General features: G+C 35.7%; 1 long non-coding RNA gene across 1 annotated transcript in view; it reads right to left on the bottom strand.

The window, feature by feature from the left end:
- LOC107581321 (uncharacterized) overlaps positions 1 to 8,352 on the bottom strand; it is a 34,487-nt gene that overhangs the window by 25,187 nt on the left and 948 nt on the right. The gene's annotated exons all lie outside the window — the stretch shown is intronic.

Here is an 8,352-nt window from a genome sequence, read left to right as displayed (position 1 = left end):
ACGGGAGGTGCTCGTAACGTCTCGGATCGGCCCGTAATTCTTCTCACATGGTACGAGCCGCAAGCATCTGTGATTTTCTCCCGAGAGAAAAAAAAATCGCCAGCGAGCTCATACGCCCGCCTTAAGTCTGTAGATGCTGCAAGTACTGCTATCCATCAGCTAAACAGGAGAGCCGGTGAGATTTTAACTTGAGATTTAACACAGTTTATTTCATGATGGATTCCAGGTGTCAGATGGAATATTTCAAATATTCTGTGGCTCGCACTAGAATGTCTTAAGCTTCGCTTAATCAATTTAGGATGTTTCCCGCCTTAAGTCTGTAGATGCTGCAAGTACTGCTATCCATCAGCTAAACAGGAGAGCCGGTGAGATTTTAACTTGAGATTTAACACAGTTTATTTCATGATGGATTCCAGGTGTCAGATGGAATATTTCAAATATTCTGTGGCTCGCACTAGAATGTCTTAAGCTTCGCTTAATCAATTTAGGATGTTTGTCAAAGAGTGCAGGAAATGCTTGGATGCGGGAAAAAAAAGGAAATGAAGGCACATTAGGAAAGGTCAGCCTTCATCAAAATGCATAAGATGACAGTTCAGCTAATTATAAACTGGAAAAGCTATCAAATCCTCTGATTCATAAGAAGATTTCATATTTAAACAGTGCAACCAAATGTGCTTTAACGTTGCTGCAAGTCGTCAAATTTCTGGCAGGTTCGGCAAAATGTCAACCTCTGGGCTGTCTATAATCTTCTGAAGCCATACAGGATACCTTCCCTCAAATTCACAATCAATTACCATCGAAGATTATTTTTAGAGACTTTGTTATGCTCATTTTTCTTTATCAAGCCAAGCCACTAAGCTCTATTTGAACAGCTTGCGAGAAAAGCAAGGCCACGGATCAAGATGCGACTTCTGAGTCATGGCTAAACCACAAAACACCACTGTAGGCACAGCGTGCAACATGCATGTTAGCATTAGCACCATGTTACCATGACAGAACAGCTGTCAGGTGTCTTAAATTAATGATAAAGGGCTTGATTAAGTTTCCCTAAAGCTCATGTTTACTGAATTTGAAGTTTTTGAAGTCATGCTGCAAAGGAATGTCATGTTTGTCGTTGTTATGGTTCTAACACGCTTGTGACATCGAAGGTTGGAAAAAGAACTGTGTTGTGCTTATTTCCCTCTTTCTAGGCCACTTACACACACACACACATTACAGAGGAAGGGAAGAGCCCTTGTCAAGAACAAAAATGTGAGTGTTGCTTTCCCCTTTTCTCTCCCTCTCTCTCTGTACTGGTGGAATGCCCAGATTCTGTATGTTTTTAATTCAATCCTCTGTCTCTACATCAAAAAACACCTCCAAGCTATTTTTCTACCAAGTGTATTTTCAGTCAAATGTTTTTCTTGTTTTTTTTTTTTAATGATGCAATTAAACTGGGCATTTGAACAGTCTGAGGAGATTTCATGAAACAGCTGCGTCACTTTGTGCACTGCATTTTACCACTAAAATATTCGTATTATTCACTAACCACCTGCATTCCAGTTCATCCAGACATTCCTGGCACTGGTATAACACTGCACTATGCAAATGTAAATAAAATCAATGTCATTATTTTCATGCCAACACATCTCCTTTCTATGTAAATTAGGCTTAAATCAAAAAATAAAAAGCACGTTTAGCACACTTTTGGCATATTAAAGAACTGGTTCAAGTACCTGGAATACAGGTTGCTCAGAGGTTCTTGGTTAAATTATGTGGAAGTGCACACTTTGTCAATTATAAACATGTTTCAGATGTTTCCTCTAAATTTCCTCAAGAGAAATAAAAATAGACTCACAAGAGTCAATTGTTGACATACAGAAAATTCTCCCAGAATGTAGTGAGCTGCCTATGCAGCATTTTAAGGCATTATACTGCAGGCATGTTCACAATGAAAAGGATGTTACTAAAAGTTGACATGTTAATTATGCAGCCCCCTAAGATATCTTAACCAGCTTCACATACAATTCTTACGAAGAAAGCAATCCCAGAGTGCAGAGCTCAGTAAAAAAAACAAAAAGGTGGACAAAGCAAGAAAACTGTTGTATTGATTTGTGCCTGACAGACTAATTGTTAGCTTAGCAACAAACTAGCTACTGAAGTCAGTTATGAGCGAAACTGGATATTAATTCTAAATGTTCAAAATTTTGCTTTGATTGAGGCCTTTTATATAAAGATTTCTATTACCAGTCAAAATTTAAATAAGATGTTTAATGTTTTTTAAAAGAAGTCTTTTTTCCTCACCAAGGCTGCATTTATTTGTTCAAAAATACAGTAAAAACGGTAATATTGTGAAATATTATTTCAATTTAAAATAAACATTTTCTATTTTAGTATATTTTAAATTGGGATTTATTCCTGTGATGCAAAGCTGAATTTTCAGCATCATTACACCAGTCTTGACATGATTCTTCAGAAATGAATCTGAAAAGCTGATTTGCAGCTCAAGAGACTATTCTTTTTATTTTTATTCTTTTGAATACGTTTTTAGATTAGTAAGAATTTGATTTTTTTTTTAAATGATACTTTTATTCAGCAAGGAAGCATTCAATTGATCAAAAGTCATAGAAAAGATATTTATAATGTTACAAAAGATTTCTATTTCTTTCTACTTTTCAAAGAATCCTGAAAAATGGATCATGGTTATATTATATTAAGCGTGGAAATATTAAGCAGCAAAAACTGTTTTCAACATTGATAATAATAAGAACCACTATTAATATCACTAATGAGCACCAATAATAATTGATAATAATTAAGCAGCAAAGCAGCATATTAAAATTATTTCTGAAGGATCATGTGACTCTGAATACTGGAGTAATGATGCTGAAAAATCAGCTTTGCACCACAGAAATAAATACAATTTTAAAATACATTAAAATAAAAATATATATTTTAAATTGACAATATTCCTGTTTTTACTGTATTTTTGTTTAAATAAATGCAGTCTTGGTGAGCAAAAAAAGGAGTTCTTTCCAAAATATTATTATTATTATTAAACATTCTAACCTTTTGACCTACAGTGCAACCATGAACGCATTACTCATGTCAAATGTATGTGACTTGTACTGTATGTGAACATTACATTATATATTCAGAGTGTAAAATCTTGAAGTTTACGCGATTGAAAAATCGCGTTATTTCATATCACGATATTATCGCAAATGTAATTAATCGTTCAGCCCTACAAGTGAGGCATAATAAAATTACAATGTACAATTTAAAAACAAAATATTGGTTTTGAGATTTGCTAACAATTACTTTTAATAGTGCTATTAAATTAATGTTTTTAAGATATTTTTAACTTCAAGTTAACATTAGATTATGGCAAAGTTAATCTAAATATAATCTAAAAAATATGGTAAACAGACACAACTGAATATCTAATACTGACTAATACAATAAATTAAAAGAAAAAAGACTAAAAACACTAATATTGTGCATTAAGCAATATGGCACCAATTTTTATCACTTTGCCAATAAGCTAAGAAATTTTTAGTTTTTAAATGTCAATCACAGAGTCCTTGACCAGAATGCTGTAATGTGGTTCTGCAATCTTTTTTATGCCATGTCAGAAGTCGGACTATCCAAAACCAGTCGTATTATGACATCTCAGGTCAAATAAGGATTTTAAACACAATAACCTTCAGCAGACTGTGAATATCTACATGAAGATAAGTTACTAATACTGACATTTATCTAAGCTTCTTTTTAAGCTCCAGTGTCAATTATTCATTCTGACTTTAATGAACAGAGACTCAGTAAGCCACGGTCGATGATTAAACATCTCTTTCCCCAACGGGATCTCAAAGCACACTTTCCCTCCTGCACTTTCATAATGAATCATTTCAGGATATTCCACCAGATATTCTCGTGATCACGGCAGGCAGGCAAAGTGACATGTAACGGCATGTTGCTGTTGCTGTCTGGGATTAGTGATTTTCTTAAACCGGATCTCAAAGCACACTTTCCCTCCTGCACTTTCATAATGAATCATTTCAGGATATTCCACTAGATATTCTCGTGATCACGGCAGGCAGGCAAAGTGACATGTAACGGCATGTTGCTGTTGCTGTCTGGGATTAGTGATTTTCTTAAACAGGTTTAGGGAAGAATGCGAGACCAGCCTAATCCTGCCTAACCCAAACGCACTGATTGCGATCAGCACACAGGGAACATATCAACCATGTCATTATACTCTGTCAAACGTGATTATTGACCTTCCTCACATACTTGTGTCCACTTATAAATGGCCTTGCTTCTTTAAGCGGCTGAAATTGCAGCTGTGCCCTGTTTACCTGCACTTAGAAATACTGTGAAGACTGAGTGTGAGGAATTTGAGCAAACCCAACTATGCATTCGACATACTGCACTAATAGTCCATTAAGTAATAATTACTATAATCAACCACAGCTGGACTCAAATGAAGGTGTAGAACCATCTCCAGGATGATCAGAAGAAATGGACAGCCCCTGAGTTAAATATATGAGTGTCACAGCAAAGGGTCTGAATATTTAGGACCATGTGATATTTCAGTTTTTCTTTTTTAATAAATCTGCAAAAATGTCAACAATTCTGTGTTTTTCTGTCAATATGGGGTGCTGTGTGTACATTAATGAGGAAAAAAAATTAACTTAAATGATTTTAGCAAATGGCTGCAATATAACAAAGAGTGAAAAATTTAAGGGGGTCTGAATACTTTCCGTACCCACTGTATATATATAAGACCTTAAATGCACATATCCGTCTGCTCTGTCAATCCAATCAAACGCAGTAATGAGCTGGTAAGTGTGGAAAATTACAACCGAAGATGGAAATCCCCTTCTCCCCTTTATGAATGTTTAAAGTCAACATGAAATCAGAATTGATCCTATTTACTTTCTTAATGTTCCCTGTTTTATAGTCAATGATTTATCATCAGTGCATGTTATTCCAAAGAAGAAAATGTTTGTCTTCGTAATCTTTCAGTGACTTTCAGCTGATCTCACAGGATATTGGTTAACGTTAACCAAAGTTTGTTAATTTTAACCAATAGCTTTAAATAGCAAAGATTATGGCAATAATATTAAAAAAGAAAAAACCTTTTCAAACTATGTAGCATTTCAGAAAAAAAAAAAATAGAATCAATTCCTGATGGATAAAATCAATTTCAGACCTTTTATTCTCCCTGAATATCCAGCCTTACTCAGAAATACATCACAGTAACACAAAGTCACATCTGAAATCTGTGTGTGCAGAGTACATGTGTTGCTCTGCTCTATTTTTATGTTAAATATGAACTTTTTCAGCCTGTTAAAAACATCTGCTCTTTAGAACCAAAAGCACTGAGTCATTGTTTTGTCTCAGTGGAGTAAGTGTCTAATATCTAACACACCTATGCTTCTCAGCTGCCCTTGAGTTAGCTTTGGCAAAGACAAATCAACCAACAACACAAAGTGTCACTCAAAATATGATTATACAGTGTTGAGGAAACAAGGACTTGTTTTAAGACTTCTCCAGCTTGTTTGAAGTTCTTTCCTGATTTTCCTAAATAAACATAAACCTGTTTTACTCTCCTGGTTGAATCTCATGAAGTGCTGCCTCAGACATATAAAAAAAATACACACTTCAGCCTTAAATTTTTATTTATCACAAGAGAGAAGCAATTAATAACTGTCTGTCAAAGTGTGTCCTGCTTTAAATCCAGAGGCAAATCAATGCTTCAGACTGCACAGGTCATTTTTCTTGGTGTAATTGAGTATTTGATGGCATAGTGACTCCATGGCAGTGAGGCATTTCCCTTCAGTAAACTGAACATCCATCATCTAGAGGTCTAGGAAGGAACAATTCAGAACATCTTCACCAGGACACGATGGCCAAGTGAGACGTTCCTTCTCTATACCACTCAATTTTCTCTTGCTGACTGTCTGCACTTTTATTTTCATTTTCTAAATCTCTGTACTTTTGACTCTGCTGGACCTGACCTGCACTTTAAAGTTCCTCCCTTCATGGGTGGAAAAGCACCAGATGGAATTAGTTTAAATCACTTGAACAGGTTGCAACCGCAATGACAAGGACGGTTTCCAGCTCTGCTACCGGTTGTTTTAGAGCTCTTTATTCCTCAGTTCCAGATAAAATCTCTTTTTGTCAATGGTAAGCAGTTCTTGCACAGACAAGCGAGCAGACAACTTGAGGGGTGAGGAAAACTTCAGGTGGATTCTCTTTTTCTCTCCAATCATTCAGTTCAGTGAATTCTAAGAGCTCTATTTTGCTCTTCGTGTTGACACACTCATATATTTACAATGTCCAAATTCTGTGTGTGCATGCCTTTAAAAATGACTGCAGCATGAAATTGGGTTGGCAACTAATCCTGCAAAGTATCTGCAGATATATTCTTACTTTAAATGTGGAATATGTAAACTTGGTACTTATTTAGATGTTATAATACTTTTGTTCTGCTATGGATTGCACAGACAGAACCGATCCAGTACTGTACTGATCCTTGCATCAAACAACAATTGATAGCCTATGAAAACTAAACTGATGTATTTAGTTCTGTTACCACGTAGGCTGATGGGATTAACTGCACAGGGTGTTGCAAACTCCTGCTTTAAACATGGAGACACCTGCTTGGCAAGTCAAGTTATATCAAGCCATGTGAGATTAACTTTTAAAAAGTATTATTTGTGCATTGAATATTAAACCCCTTAAAACAGCCAGAATAACTATCATCTCAATGACAGCAGTGTCTAAAAAGTGTGCCTTTGAACACTTCTGCAGGTTTACTGTAGCAAGAATAGTAAAGACTGAGGCATAGTAATAAAACTCTGGTAAATGTTTGTGTTACTTGACACTGTCAAGCCAGGTTTCATATACCTGCTGTAGGCAATTTACAAATGTGTATGCAATATGAAATTGCAATGACTGTGTGATTTTTTTTGTGGTAATTTTTATTTTTAAAGATCACATTTCACTTTTGTTCAACTCAGTGACATGACACTATTATTATTATTATTATCTATTTCACTTCTCAAAAATACATTAAAGGGTTAGTTCACCCAAAAATGAAAATTAGGCTGCGTTTTACTCACCCCCGAGGCATGCTAGGTGACTTTCTTCTTTCAGACGAATCCAGTCGAAGTTATATTAAAAATTGTCTTTGATCTTTCAAGCTGTTTAATGCCACTCAGCGGGTGTTGCATTGCTTCAGTCCAAAAGAACTTAAATAAAAAGCGCCCATCCATAAAAAAAGTGTCTCACACGGCTCCGGGGAGTGAACAAAGGCCTTCTGTAGCGAATCGATGCGTTTTTGTAAGAAAAATATCCATATTCAAAACGTAATAATCACTTGAATCTATCTTGCGCTCACTTTTGTAAACAGAAGCAGTTCTGGGGGAATGACGTATGAGGTCGGCTTTGCGCATGCGCCGCTCAGAAGTGACGCACGTGGAAGCGCAGCGGAGAGATCAAAACAAAACAACAGTCAAGAAATAGAAGTACAAAACGAGGATTTGTAAAGAAGAATGTCAGAGGATTTCAATATAAGTCAAGAGGAGACTGGTTTTCCTTTGCTAAAGTAAGGAAACTTTGCTTCCTTTGCTCCTGTAAACAAATGTTGGTTTTCACGAGACTCACCGGCGCAACGCTGACCTCATACGTCATGCTCCCGGAACTGCTTCTGCTTCTGCTAACTGTTGGCGCAAGCTACATTAAACTGATTATTACATTTTGAATATGGATATTTTTCTTACAAAAATGCATGGATTCACTACAGAAGGACTTTGTTCACCCCCCGGAGTCGTGTGAGACACTTTTTTTTATGGATGGGCGATTTTTATTTCACTTCTTTTGGACTGAAGCACTGCAACACCCGCTGAGTGCCATTAAACAGCTTGAAAGATCAAAGACAATTTTTAATATAACTCCGACTGGATTCGTCTGAAAGAAGAACGTCATATACACCTAGGATGCTTAAAGGGTGAGTAAAACGCAGCCTGATTTTCATTTTTGGGTGAACTATCCCTTTAAGAAACCCTATTTTATTACAAAAACATAAAATAAAAATCAATAAAACCCTTTTGTGATGAACAATTTTTTTTTTTTTTGTAGGACCAAATATCAAAAATGTCTAGGTGTGGTGTAGCTGTTCAGCAAGAAAATAAGTATCTAAAATTATCCTTGTTCATTAAAACAACAAAGCAGTTGCTGTTATAAAAGATTTTATGTTTTAAAACATTTGTCTGCCAAATCCAAGTCGGTGTGTTACAGCAGTGTATAACAGCAGTTACAAACAGTTTATAACAGCAGTTGCTGTTATAAAAGATATATATATAT

The sequence above is a fragment of the Sinocyclocheilus grahami genome, unplaced genomic scaffold (genome assembly GCF_001515645.1).
Source record: "Sinocyclocheilus grahami isolate Dianchi unplaced genomic scaffold, SAMN03320097.WGS_v1.1 scaffold34.1, whole genome shotgun sequence".
Lineage (NCBI taxonomy): Eukaryota > Metazoa > Chordata > Actinopteri > Cypriniformes > Cyprinidae > Sinocyclocheilus > Sinocyclocheilus grahami.
Note: the sequence above shows the minus strand (reverse complement) of the source record. Positions and strands in the feature narration are given on the sequence as shown.